At 31.0% G+C, this 14,995-nt stretch overlaps 1 protein-coding gene across 5 annotated transcripts in view; it reads right to left on the minus strand.

Moving 5' to 3' along the window:
* Nucleotides 1–13,712, minus strand: part of LOC135127445 (diuretic hormone class 2) — a 58,322-nt gene extending 44,610 nt beyond the window's left edge. For all 5 annotated transcript variants that reach the window (XM_064053891.1, XM_064053890.1, XM_064053889.1 and 2 more), the window contains exon 1: nt 13,639–13,712. The gene's annotated coding sequence lies outside the window, so the exon portion shown is untranslated. The remainder of the gene's footprint in view (nt 1–13,638) is intronic.
* Between the last annotated feature and the right edge of the window lie 1,283 nt (nt 13,713–14,995).

A 14,995-nucleotide genomic window follows, 5' to 3' on the forward strand; every position in this document is an offset into this window, starting at 1 on the left:
ACAAGTTTGATTATATTAGTTGAAAATACTGGAAGTATCTGAATTCCATTGCTTAAAAATGTGCCATTTTAATATAGAGTTAAGTTTCCATTAGTAAACGCGGCTTTTATGGGCCCAATACAATTCCTTACTCTTTAATTAAATTTTTATATAGTTTTGTAACTTAATTTTGTATGACAAGTGTTGCGTAAGTTGAAGTCTAGTTTCAATCGGTTGACCTACATTATTTTTCATTGTTCTGATACATGCGAATGGAAAGCGAGTGGCTGTTATGTATGTAACAAACTTGAGCTTATTAGATTTTATGTTGTCTCGACTAATAAGAAATTATTCGTTAAACCAGTTTTAGTAAAAGACGGCTTTTGTGTAACGTAAACAAGCTTGGAGCTTCTTCAAAGGTTGGTTGCCCTACTTTTCTTTAGCAAGCCTTTAGGCAATAAAACTAACAACATAATTGTGTACTAATACGACTAACTAAAGTAGGTGATCTGAATAAAAATCATTACAAACAAATTTTTTATCTAGTCTTTACTGTTGAGTGAGTGTAATGTGATACCTAAGTCTGGAGCTCATACTTAATAAAGCTTTTTAAAGGAGAGACGAACCGTATTTTGTTCACTCTATTATTTTTTAATTTAAAACTTTTTCAACTTACGACGAGACGAAATTCTGACGCTGCATCAATGGGAAACAAAATCTCTCACATGTAGATCCCGGAGGAAAGATGGCATATATCTCTACAAAGAAATCACTTCATATTTAAGCGGCGGCGAGGTTTAGCGAATTCTCTTGAAATTTGAAGGAAATAAGTAAGAATTTTAGTGTCAATTTTACGTTCGGCAATTCAAGAAACGCATAAAGCGGATGACTTTGTAAAGGAAGAGTAGAGGAAAAAATAAGTCAGGGAGTCTTCATTCTTATTTTGTGGTGCTATTGTTCTTTATGAAAAACTTTACTAATATGATAAGACGGCCAAAGTAATACGAGATGACATAAAAGAAAGCGGGGCTGTCCCGTTTATCTCATTTTTAGCTTGCTTTTACAGTCCTATTGGGCCGCAACAATTGTCGGTTGAAAAGTGTCCCACTGGACTGTTGTTTTTAACGGAGTTTTAACCAGTGACCATTTCCAATTTAATTTGGTTTGTGATATCCTCTGTTGCGTTATAGGTTGTGGTGATTGATTTGGGTTACCGAACTACAAGAGATAAACTTGCGGGATTATTCCATTCAAATTAAGGGATCAAGAGAAATTTCCCTTGAGTTTTATATTGGAAAGAAGATGGAGGTATGTCTTGCTGTAGTGAATTCAGCAGAGAATCTAATAAAACAAAGTATTTTTCATTACGGTGGTAGTTATTCACGTGTCAGTTCTACCACGTGATAACCGAAAGAGATACATATGTTATTGCAAACTGCAATCTGACCTGCGGTTCACGTGACACACGTCGTTTTCTCAAGCGAGTCCATTTCGAGCCTAGAGTGGTGGTTAATTGACACCGGCACAGCTTTTAGTCGCATTTGTACTGACCTTTAGAAATGGGTATCTAATTAAAGTAAATTACGTCAGATTGTTAATATTTATCAACGATTTTATAGAAACAAGCAAATACAAAGTATTGAAAGTTGTATATTACGAATTGCAAATAAAAATCCCGTATATTATGACATTATGAGTCTACAAAGACTAAATTTACGAACTAAAGTATTGAACTGTAAACCAGAAATTTTTGTTTGTGTCTTACAATAACTATATTGCTACCCCGGCAAAAATCACAGATAGGTTGTTCACATTCAAAAAGAGACGGAATATGTTGTTTTCGGTCGCTGCCCCGACCAAATTTTTAAAATTTAAAGTAAATTACTTAATAATAATTTAACCTTTGGTCAAACAGTCAAACATCTTCCCTTGAAATTGCGAATAATAATCCCATATTATAATTTTCCTCGAAGTAAATTTGCAAAATTAAATTTTAAGTTAAATTAAGTAACTTAATATGGTCTAACTTCCTCATGGGCTAATGAATATTATGACAGACTTTCCCTTCATTAATTGTGGCACTGAATTACCATTTTAAGGAAAGAGAAGATTATGTCCGAACTATTTCACATACACAACGTAATAACACGGAAATTATGAGGTGAAACTCCATAACAGAGGTAACGTAGCCATCATATACTATCATCTTATGTTGTGATATATGTCACGATCTTAATAAAAATGTTCATTAAAAATTTATTATTTACTTGAAAATGAAAAGCATATATTTAGAAAAATAAATAGGACATTTTTCCATTTACACCTGTATACTACTCATCTCAAGCTAGTTGATAAAAATTTAGATCTTTGTTTTACGAGACAGCAGATAGCAGTCTCATGTTTATAGTGCATCGCCGGAAAATATAAAAAGGTGAGTATAATGTTATACGGTATTCATAAAAATTTATTGGAGGGTTTATTCATAAAAGCTCCGAATGAATCTTATTGAGATCGAGCCTACCTACGTATACATAAGTTTGTGTTAAAATAAAGATTGTTTATTAAATAAGAGGTTGAAGTTAAGCTTTATTAAAACTGATGGTCTAATTTTAATTAAATAAATTACACGGTTTAAATTCAAATTTAATAATAATAATAAAATAAAGACAAATTTAGATACTAATTAGTATGGATTGAAATAGTTTGTCCTAAATTTAATACTTTGTCAGGTCCAAAGTTTTGCATTTTAGAAACCTAAAAGAATGCCAAAATCATACGTTATTAAAATTCAATGTTGATGTAAATCTGTGTTTTAGGAGATTTTCTTCCTAATTAATTTTAATCCGTCACGAATTGGTTTGAAGCTTCCTATTCAGGTACACCTTTAAATAACCTCCACGAGTTGATGAACATATCCAATTTCGTTAACTCAGATTTTAAAATTTTACCCAACTCTGTAATAAGCATTTCGGCACTTAAACTTTAGGAAACATTGAACTAAATTAAATTTCATATAAATGATGGCTACCATGTAGCTACAGTGAAAATCCCTGCACTAATTAATATTCTGAAACAAGCTGTTAGTGTGTCTTGTAATATCTTTTCAAGCTTTGTAGTAATTAAGGTTTCGAACGACTGAAAGTACTGTTAAGAGGGGATTTTGACAGTGCCTAATTACGTAATTAGTGTTTATATATACATACTTTATAATAACAGACGTCGCTCCATCTTTAATGCAGGATGTTGTATTATGTCATATGTAGGGAAAACTGGAAAATACTAATAATAGTAAAGGTAAATATGATGTTCTAATTTTACTGTCCTATATAGTGTATCCTAAATCGAACTTCTGGTTTACGTACAATAAAAATAAAATCGTATACGCATGGTTGGCATTTTTATAAATAAAAAATAAATTCATACTTTGTTGTACCATATAATCGAAAAAAAAAGTTGTCTAATAAGCCATGAAATTTATTTTAAAAATAATAATGTTGATATTGCACCTGTTTAACACTTTCTTTGATATTGTTTTCCCGTAACTGTGAAACTAAACATAGAATGCTTTGATGGTCTCAACATCATTATTTGAAAAATAAATTCCATGGCTCATTAGAGAACTTTTTTTTTCGATTATATGGTACAATATGGTGAATATGATCGAAAGTCTTATTATTTAGTTAAGAAGTTTTTTTGTTGGATAAATGTTATTATTATTTTTATAAAGTTGGCCAGCAGATTAATACTTAATTATAAGCCACGTCACCAACAGAGACCTCAATAAGTGATTATAATCTAATATAGATTTTAACTTTTGTGCTTTGACTAAAAATTTGGCTATTGAAACCACATAATAATGAAATTTTTTTAGCATGCTACACTTTGTGGAGAATTGTAGTATAAAATATAACTGATACAGAATTTAGATGAAGAATAAAAAAATATTTGATAAAGACATAGAAGTACGAATTTATTGTTATAACAAATCATTTGGGTAATTACTAAGTGGATATTCACCATTTAATATTTGAATATTTTCAAGTGGAATGATGTATGTATCTACACGGAATAGATGGCTGACCTTAAAACCTGTGCATATTCAAGATGAGATTTAACTAGAGGTTTGCATAGTAAATATGCCATATATGATTATGACAGCATAGTATGACCTTGACTATTGCTGTTTTGTAGATATCCACCTTTACGTATCACAGAACCTAATCTTTTATAAGAAATTTTCGTTCGTTTGATGTAAGTACCATCAAGTGAGTAAACAAAAATTATCCTAAAGCTTTCTTTTAAGGAATCAATAAAGTTGTACGTTTTTAAAACATCAGCACATAGTAGATGTGGTATATGTAACACTGATGGAGTGATGGTAAATCATTAATAAAAAATTCAAAGAACAAAGGTCCCAGGACCGAACTTTGTGGTCCCCCAAGTTATGTCAAAATAATGTCGATGTATGCCTCTTGCACTTTTGCGTTTGTCAAATATGCCTCAAAAATTGTGACTATATCTTTAAAATATCCGAAGATAGCAAATTTTTAGATAAGTAGAGTATGGTATATAAGATAAAGCTAATGATTCACACGAATATTGTGTAATCTAAATTTGTTAGGGTGGATCTTCGAGCGATAAAATCATGTTAGTAAAATTAAATGTTATTAATATTAGCAATGTGAATATGCGTTTTGCTCTGTAAAATAAATTCAAATATTTTATAGAAATTGTTAATTATGACCGTCTGTCTGTAGTTTTTTATATTAGGACAGTCGCCATCTTTGAAAAAAATCATATACGAAAAATTTTCCATTGTGAAGGAAAGACACTTGATGCCAATATTTTATTAAATACTGTTTTAACTTTTAACTTAGTATTAATACGTCGTCTTCCCTCATGTTGTTTTTTATGTACAGGATATTAACAAAATAATAACACTAGATATGGAATTCTAGCAGGCATTTTTATTCTTACTTAAAAGAGATTTGAAAAATAAATTGTAAAGCTCTGAAAACTTCTTGAGTACCGAAGACAAGATTATCGTTGATATTCATGTCAAGAGGAATAGAAATTCAATCGTGTTTCAGCCACGGGTATAAAATAATAACATGCTACACTGGACAAAGAATACACAGTTTAGCTTGGGGTTAAGTCCTCTGATATTCTGACAGTGTCAGACTACATGAAAAGTGTTGTTTTTATTAATATTTGAATGAGAACTTGTTGAGAGTTATTGGCAGTGGCGGCTCGTAGTTTACTCTACTGGAGGGTCAATTACATATTCCTATACGAAGCTTTACATTATTTTCCTTATCGTCTTGTTAGAAAATTTTCACGTGAAATTGTAAAAAGATCTGGGTTTGTATTACAGCTACAGCTTCAATATTTCTTTTTTGCAGGCGCTTAGAAAAAATATTGCAGTGTTGCAAATTTTTTTTGAAAAATTCTAGCCAATGTATGAAATCTTCACTACCCAGTTTTGGTCGGTCTTATTGTCTAATATTCTATCAATATCTGCCAAATTTTCGTTTTTAAATACATACGAGTACAGTTTCAACACAATTTACTTATGATCAAATTTTACCCCGTTGGTACCGCCTTTGGTAGTTTTTACTTTCACTACATCACCAAGGTAGAAATTCTTTTAGAAGATTTAAAAAAAAAGTGGAAAAGCATGGAGGAGAACTTTCATTTGTTTTTCTAGTGAAGCAGCTTTTTGCATAATTAAATTTAACTGGTGGGCATAACAATGAGCAAAATTTGTGAATCTTTTATTGTCCCTTGAACTCCTTCAAATTTTCCGGTCATCATTGAGGCATCGTCGTAGCTCTGACCTATATGCACTAGTTTTTCTGGATTGTTCAAAATATTCAACTAATCGAGAATTTAAAAAAATGCTCAGGTTTATTCCTGAAGAAATTAATAAAGCCTAAAAATCGTTCGTATACTAAATCATTATGAACATGTCTAAAAATAAGCACCATTTGCATTTTTGTAGAACTGTCAGCGTTTCGACAACTTGAACAACTATGGAATCAAACAACGCACTCTGCATTATTATTTTCGAAGTTCGAAACACAATTAATTTTTCTTTGGTGGGACGTGGCCATTGACCACGTTACGTCTTATAGGACCATATTTGACTTTGTCTGCTTTAAGCAAATTTTGATATAAGTTTATTTCACTTGGACTCAAAGGAAATCTCTACGCGAGGTCAAGATTTATAATTGACCCAACGAACCGCCAATGAGAATGGTGTCCTGGTTGATTTTTTTGTTCATGTCATGGTATAATGCCTTATTTTTTGGGGGGTCATTGACCAGTTGATCCCATGGACGAGATGCCACTGGTTATTGCAGCAGGAAACTTAATATTTAATGTGAGAGGAGTCAAACATCAAATTTAACCTTTTCATCAATACGTTTATAGTAAACGCATCGACTCTGTTCCAAGTATCACTTAGATTTTCTTTAGTTTGTATATTTGCACACTTGTACAGTTTATATGTTTTAATTGTTCGTCACTGTTTTATTTCACGCTTAGTTGGGCAACGTGATCATCATTGTTAATATATTTTTGTTACATTTTCTGCATTTGACGGCTACATTTTGTTGATGTGTGTAAAAAATTGAACCATATTAACTTATTCTAACTTTGTATATTCATTTTATAATTCCTATTAATTTTACCATAAAAAATACCGCTGTTATTAACAATAATTTCATTCTCGTAGTTTTAATTCTTACTTTTATTCAAGTTTCGGGTGATGATAACGTAGAGTTTTTAGTCCTAACACATTTAAATTGTCTTTTGTTTGCACGGGATTAATCTATTTAACAGACATCGCAACTTCCCCATTTTTCTCTATATTCATTCTGCCGCAGCTATAAATCGCAGAATATCTGCGTCAGCAGCAAATAAACACAAGCCTAATCATATTACCGTTTTTTCTTTGTTTTCCCAGTACCAGTATGTGCATGTGCACTTGAAAATCAGCAAGCTATTTGCTAACTTTGCAGCGGTCGACCTAAAACAGGCAATCAACCGGTGGTCAAACCTCATTACGTCCACAGTTTGCACTTTTCATTTACAATAAAACTTACCACCATCATCGAGGGTCACGAGTGGCAGATTAAATTTTGATTAGTTTGCATCCACAGAAGCCACCGCCTCCACTTTCCCTATTGAATTAATCTAACTACTAATATCTCGTGCGTCAGTTCGCCGAACAACCCTTAATACGTACGTCTTGCAGAAAGTTGTGGTATTTTTTATTGTTATTGGCGAGTTTTCGACTTCTTTGAAGTTTTGTATCAAGTGGTGCGTTTGTTATGCATGGCTTGAGCCTAGTTGCTGCGTTCCGTCAGGTATTTCAATAATTTAATAAAAACAAATCGATGGAGGGTTTAGGATTGTTTTGAATTGGGACAATTTGTCGTTATTCTAATTGAATTATCTTAAGTGTGGGTTTGCGGTTTGGTTTGTGGCCGATCGTGGGTTTTTTAATAATGTGGAGCCGTTATGAGGGCCATTGTGTGCGGAGAAAATTATGTTCAATGGAAATATTAACAAGAAACTTTACGCAAGATATTAAAAAACTTGTTGTAGCGTCATTGCGCGTTGATTAACGGAGTTTCGTTTTTCACAGGAGAGTTGGGGTTAGCAGCATCCGTCTAAATGACGGAAATTGAAAGAAAGCGATAGAATTGAGAAATGAAACGGTTTGCACTACTTATAAATTATTCTTTTCGTCGCGTGTTCTTTCTTTTATTATTTATAAGGTATATTATATAAAAAATGCATTATGGTATGGAACATTATCTCCGTATATTCTTATGTTATTGTAACAATTTAGATCTGTACACAAAAAGTTGTAATGAAGGCGTTTGCTTGTTTTAATTTTTCAACAATTTCAAACAGTTTAGGCTAGAATATTGAAATTAAGTTTTTGTAAGACATATTCATAAGGTTTTTGTAAACAATTTGCAAGAGAAACTTCCAATTTCCCAACTTTTTAATTATATATTAAACATGCAAAAACTTTATGATGCGTGAAACAATCCGTTGTAAGAGCTAAATTTGAGGTCTTTAAATCTTTTTTCTCATACATCTTTCTCATAAAAAATGTAAAAAATTACTTTTCGCGTAAAATGTAAAATCAAAACAAAATTCGCTTCAACTTTTTTCTACAAATTCCGAAACCATTTGATTTATGGTTCTGCATTTAATAAAATTTCGGTATTTTATCTTATACGGTTCGAAATTTAAATGAGTAAGTTTTATTACATCATAAAAGAGAATTCATTTGTAAAAATTTGTTAAACGAGTTATTTTTAAAAAAAGATGTTATCAAAATTTCTATATCTTATTATGGTATTATGTGATTAACGATTTTAAAATTTGTTATTGAAATATAACGAAAAAATAATCCCTTGTTGTTAACTGCAAATTACAATGTTAATTTATACGTTCTTTCAATCTCTAGCGTTAAATTTTCGCAAAATAAGGCGATTTTATATACAGCTGGTTCGTCAAGAACTTGAATTGTCAAAAAAAGTCGAAGTATGGCTCAGAACTTGTAAATTGCGACAAAAATATAATTTTGGACCCGTTAGGTGTCGGAAATCTTAAAAACCACAAGAGAAAGCTTAAAAAATTACACTTATGCAGTTTTTGAACAAATTTTTTGAATCTACAAACGCCAGGTAACTAATCTTGTACAAACTACATTTTGAAAAGACGAAACTTGGGGAGGAAATATTTATTATACATTTTTGAGATAATTTTGTTTAATTTTTTCAAGGAAACTAAAATTTGTGTCAATAATCCCCTAATATGATCCGTAAATATTTTTGAATTTGTAAAATTTACTTTTAAAATGATGGAAGACTTGTTCAGAATCGGCAGGATGTAATCTATTTCAGAGTATTTTAAAGTCCCATGCAAGCAACGTTATGAACATTTAAAATTATTTACACTTTTGTAAATAACACTCGAATTTATTTTATGTTTACAATTTTTTAAAGACTGCAAAAAAACATTTTGTTTACTTGGTTTAAGGTACGTAAATAGATAGCCATTGTCGTTTTTTGAGTTTTACGTTTCATATGTCTGAATACATATTTTTGTATGAAACACTAGAAATATCGATGTGAGAGCGACAAAAAAATCGTTGTAACATCCAAATATCATGGAAAATGATGATGATATCCAGCTAAACTGAAGGGATGTGCACATCATTGTTATTAAATGAATTAATTGGTTGTATTTTAATTATTAAAAGAGGTTCTTTCATATCTTAACGTTTTGTAAAAATATGATCATATGTAAACCACTGGTAAAATGCTTGATTTTGAGATCACACAATTCGATAGTTTTAAAGTCTTTCTTATTTTATATGTATTTCTCAAGACTTACAAAGTTTCTGAAAAATAGTACCCCTGCTTTAATAATGTTCGAAAACGTCTCCATTTATGTTTTACGATTTGTTTATTATACGTCAATAATATATTTAGGTGAATATGTAAGAACATTTCAAACACTTATTAAAACCAAAATGTCGTTCTTTCACTAATACCTGTAACGATATTAAAATTATCTATTCATTGAATTCAGAGTGGAGAAAAGATAACACTTTGAAGGTTTTTTTATCGAATTACATTCAGTAGCGTCATTAATGAAGTATGTTACTGATTATAGAAGACATGAGGTGATAATACCGTGTGATTAGAAATGACTGAGTCTGTTGGCAGTACTTTTTAAACAAAAGTGTGAACGTTTCTTGCGCTTATGTTGGCATAACGAAAGTAATTGTGTGACAGATATTTCAATCGTGACATGCGATAAATTTAGGGTAGGTATGTTTTGGATACGTGACCTACATTTTAATGAAAATTAAAAATACTAACAATCTGTCAATTTTGACAGTTGACAACCGGAAATAATAGAAAACATCATGGTACCAATTTCAAATAAAAATCCAGGATTGCCAATAGATTCAAACATCTCTGATCACGCGGTACTTGTTCAGTACTACATTTAAGTGGCCTTTTTGATTCTCTAGTGTAAGCCGTGGAAACCAAAATTTTGGTAATTAAATCTCGGTTGAAATTTAGGGTTAAATAGTTGATTTTTAAATAATACACATTTGTGTTATCATATAAAAAGAAAATTTGTAAAGCAAATTTTATAGATTAACACTGATTTAGTGTTTACTGGTTAACGATTAAAATTTCTTTATTTGTTTCCTCAAGGAGTTTTACTTAGAGATACACGTTATTTGAGGTTTAGTAATTTATTTGTATTTTCTAGTGTTGTTAATTTATTATTTAACCAAAAAGAATTTAATTTAATTTTCCCAAAATTCTCAGAACATCCATACTAATTTTTGTTGTTATTCTTGGCAGGTGGTCCTAGGTTGACAAAAATTAATTAATTAATAACAAAAATTAACAACATAATTGGCCAATAACGACCGATGACTAAACATCTATACTATTTTACACATAGTTTTATTAGTATCAGGTATACTAAATACACTATATGTATCAGTGGAAGTATTTAACATTTGACTTTGTATGACACGCTATCATTGCTGTAAAACCTTAACACAACCTCACACTTAACTATCGTGTGCATACAAAATTAACGTCAAGTTCTGAAAACACGTACACATTACAGCGATAGTGATGCATTTAAATTATCACTAACTGGAAGCTTGTAATAGTTTTGTTTTGTTTTTTGCATTAATTTTCTCATTGCGTGAGTAGTGTTATTTGGTGTATGTTTCAACACATTTCAGTACTGGTATTTATTGACATAGAGATATGTTAGACAGTTAAGATTTACCTATTAAAACAGACTTTTTATTTTGCTTCATTTATGTCCCAGGGTGACTATTATTAAGTAATCATCCATTATTCAAAAGTTGATATATTGTAGTGATCTATATTTTATTAGCCATTTAAGAAAAAAAGTACAGTTAACGTAGAAAATTTGCTGCATAAACTAAGTTTTTTTGAATATTAGAAACGTTTTTGATGACGTTTTAAATTTATCAGTGATTTGTTTCATTGTTTTGTGCTTTTCCCTGAAAGTTGTTAATCTGCAAGCTGCATAGATTTTTTATAAACAGGTTTTCTATGTTGTAATTGTGCTTGTGTTATGTAAAATATTACTATTTTAATTGTATTAATTTTAACAAAATTGGTAACGAAATAGAAACTATGAAGTTAATTTGGGCTAAATCCGGAACCTTTTCATCTGAAATGCCGAAATTTCTCTCTACCCATTATTTTTATATGCGATTGTATGAAGATACGCAATGCGTACAGATTACTGGACACGTTTTCGCTGTACAAACATTCTGGGGATTAATAAAAAAATTGTTTTAAAATTGTGATTAGCTGGAATTTCGAACACAAAGCATCAGAACTTTGACGCTCCAAAATGTATAATGGCCAATAAAAAGAGTTGGCGGACTTTTTTTTTACATAATTATCACAGATCTAACAGCGGATGTTATTTCTGAACATTTACAAAAAATATCGCATACACGCTGCCATAAATACCCAAATTGCTTTCGAGTAAATTTCATCAAAGATGTAGGAAATTACTTATCTATGTATCTAAATTCAGTCGGGGCAAAGGTAATACATGTAAATTGAAATATGTTGGATATAGGTTTAGAAAAAGAAGCTTTCAGTCAAATGAAGGATAACAAAGCTGCGGTCCTGGATGGAATTTTAATGATGTTGCGCTGAGTAGAACATAAATAATGTGTGCTCATAAAGTTGGAGAAAAAGTTTGTTATGTTGCTAATTCGTTTGTTCTTGTAAAGATTTTGTTGGGACAAATCTGAGCGAGGGTCGTAGCCGAGATGCAAAAATGGTCATAAGAAATGAAATAACAAAAAAAGATGATTTATTTTAACCTTCGCTAAGTTCAACGTTTCGGTGAAATTTTTCTGGAGACCCAAATTCTGTGTCGTGTATACATATTTCTTTTTTTAAATAATTGTTTACATTCGCCTATATCATCAAGTTTTAATAGTTTAAAGAAAGATTTGCATTTTTCCAAAGTGCCTCCTCTCCCTTGACGTTATTTAATTATGTTAGACGATGCAAATCTGAAATTACAAGCTCACGCACCTGAATCTAGATCGCAAAGTTAAAATCCAGGCAAATATTTAATTACAACTTAAATAAATTAGATAGGCGTCTCTTAGACCTTGAATTTATGAATTTAATTAAGTATTTATTCCTACTAAAAAATAGTTCTTATAATGCATTCTCAATAGTAATATGTTGTACCTTTCTATAAATTTTATTTTGAGGGGAAAATAATTAATTCTAAATGTGGTAATCTTGAGGTTTTTATGAAATCTCAAAACCGATATAGGGGAAGCAAATTCCATTTCCTTGACGAATTTTAATTAATTGCTCGGATGAGGAAGGAAGTATTAATTATAATTTTCAAATGTCAGTATCAAACATTTTTATTTAAAGACTTCATTCATTATCAGACAAAACTCGAGTAGGTACTTTGTTTCCCACAAATTAAATTTTACCGGAAGTGAAGTGGTTTACGATGCAAAAAATATATAGAATTACCTCGGTCTAAGGGTAATATTTAAATGAGCAAAGTACACACCTTAACTAATAAAGAAAATGTGGTTAGAACAGATCAAATTTTATGAAACAAAATAAAAAAAAAAGGTTTTTGAAGATCATTAATTAGTTTTTATTATTGAAAAACATACATTATATTAAGGCGATGTAATAAATAAGTGACACATGCAGCTTCAGATTAAATTGTGGTGCAAATAACGTGCAATAAAATTGCTGAGTGCACACAATGGTAAAATGTATCGTGAGTGCATCGAACATTTACAATTTCTCTGCATTGTGCAGTATTAACGAATTTGTTTTTAGGCACTGAATACAAAACAATACATTGTTACAAATTTGCGTTTACTAACAGTAGTTACGACAAATACCGTTAATGTAAAAAACCGATTTGTATCAAATTTGGATTTTTTTATAGCACCTTTGACACGATGATACTATACCACAATAAATCATCTTAAACCTTAAGTGCTTCTCTAATGGTTAACATTTAGAAAGCCCACAAAAATCAATCACAATGGTGTTTATCGAATTTCGGCGTGCGTAAAATGATTTAATATAAACAAAACAACTAGTAACAATAACCTGAGTTTGTGCAGGCGAAAGCCCTTTATTAAGTAAGTAAAACAGTGGAGAAGTTTCTAAACTTTCAACTTTCTCCCAGCTTAATAAAAAAGGGTGATGGTTGATTACAAAGCTTTTGTAAAAATGGTGGATGCGCCGGGTTAATCAATTACAAAATTGCAAAAGCCTAATAATTTCACGCACTATTGGAGATGTTCCGCTCTTTTGTGGATTTATCATTAAAGATCAATGAGCATCGGAAAGGTTGCTTGAGCCAATTTAAGTCACCTTAGAACTTTAATGACCGGAAACTGCTTTAGTGTTGACTTTGGATGCGTCCCATTTTTTAAACGAAAATTGGCAAACTCGTCGAAAATTTACAATTTAAAGAAAAAAATGTAAGTATCGAGAGACCGAAAGTCGAAGTTTCGGGGCGAAAAATCATGCGAGAAAGTAGCGTACTCACCGCGTTAGTCACCTGTTGGTCGATGTCTTGTAGGCTGTGAAGTCGTTTGTAATGTGGGGTTGTAACTGTGAGGGCCACAGTATGAACGTGAACATCTTTTATAGGCATCGTGGCGTCCCCGCTTGCGTCCCGACGCTCGCACCGCCCCCTTACCAATCAGCATCGGCCCGTTGAACACCAGAGTTATCACTATTCATCGATACCGTAATGAAATCCATTGACAATGCGTGACTAATTACATAGATTAGCGTGTCACACGAGTCAACACTGAAAAAAATTTGCGAGGGTTTTCCCACTAGAGAATAAGTGAGATTTTGCGAGAAAGTGTGCGGGGTAGGTTAGAAGAACAAGAGAATTCGACGCAAGATGGGAAGATAGGGTCGTTTTTATTAATTTTTCATTGCGGTGCACTGGAAAAAGGATGTTATTTTATGTAAGACGTTTTATTTTACTGAGAGATGCTTATGGTTAAATTATTGTAAAAGTGTAACAATATACTTGCAGTTTGTCAAGATGCTGTCTTTAAAGTGAAATATTTTTTCAATTTTATCTTAAGCGTATTTTGTCGTGAAGCTGAAGCATGAACATCTATTTTGTGGCGGAAATAAGAGTCGCAAAGCTTATTCTCACTCAGCTTACAGATTTTATGAGGGATTTGCATGCATTGCTTAAATTGTGCATGTGTGAATCAACCGATCAAGGGTTCAGATTTTACTCTATTTTAATAAGATTTTTAATTATCGTAGGTATACAGAGGTTCGAAATAGTGAATTAAGTTTATTACAGTTAAAATAATACTAATAATACATTTTATCTATTAATTTTTTGGTTATATATTTTTGTGTTGTTAAGTTTTTTAAATAAAAAGATCAAATTTAGTAGTTTTATAGGTATTTATGAATGTGTTATATTTTGTAGCACTTTGAAGTCAAAATATTTTATTAAAAATTTAATTTTTGACTTTAAAAATTTTTCAAATTGTGTCAAAAATGACACCATTTGATCCTTTAAAGACAATATTACACAAACTAGTAAAACAATTTCGTTACTACGTACTTTAAAAAATTGGTGATCGATAAGAAAAATAAAGGCCGATAAGAACTTTTGAATTGATGCTTAAAAGTATATTTTAATAATAATCCCTTCATTGCATTACAAGACTGTTACATAGGTTTTAGATACGTCGGTCTTAAAATAAGTACAAAATAAATAAAATCAATAATATAAGACAAAGAAACAGACATATAAATATAAAGTACTCGGTGATTTTTTAAATTTCTGCTTTAGTTACTCAAGTCGCTTACGTCAGCAATGAAATTCGTCGTGGGTAATTAGAGGAAATTTAAAAAAATCATCC

This window comes from Zophobas morio, unplaced genomic scaffold, assembly GCF_036711695.1.
Source record: "Zophobas morio isolate AGI-343-1 ecotype UQ-CSIRO unplaced genomic scaffold, CSIRO_AGI_Zmor_V1 ptg000011l, whole genome shotgun sequence".
Lineage (NCBI taxonomy): Eukaryota > Metazoa > Arthropoda > Insecta > Coleoptera > Tenebrionidae > Zophobas > Zophobas morio.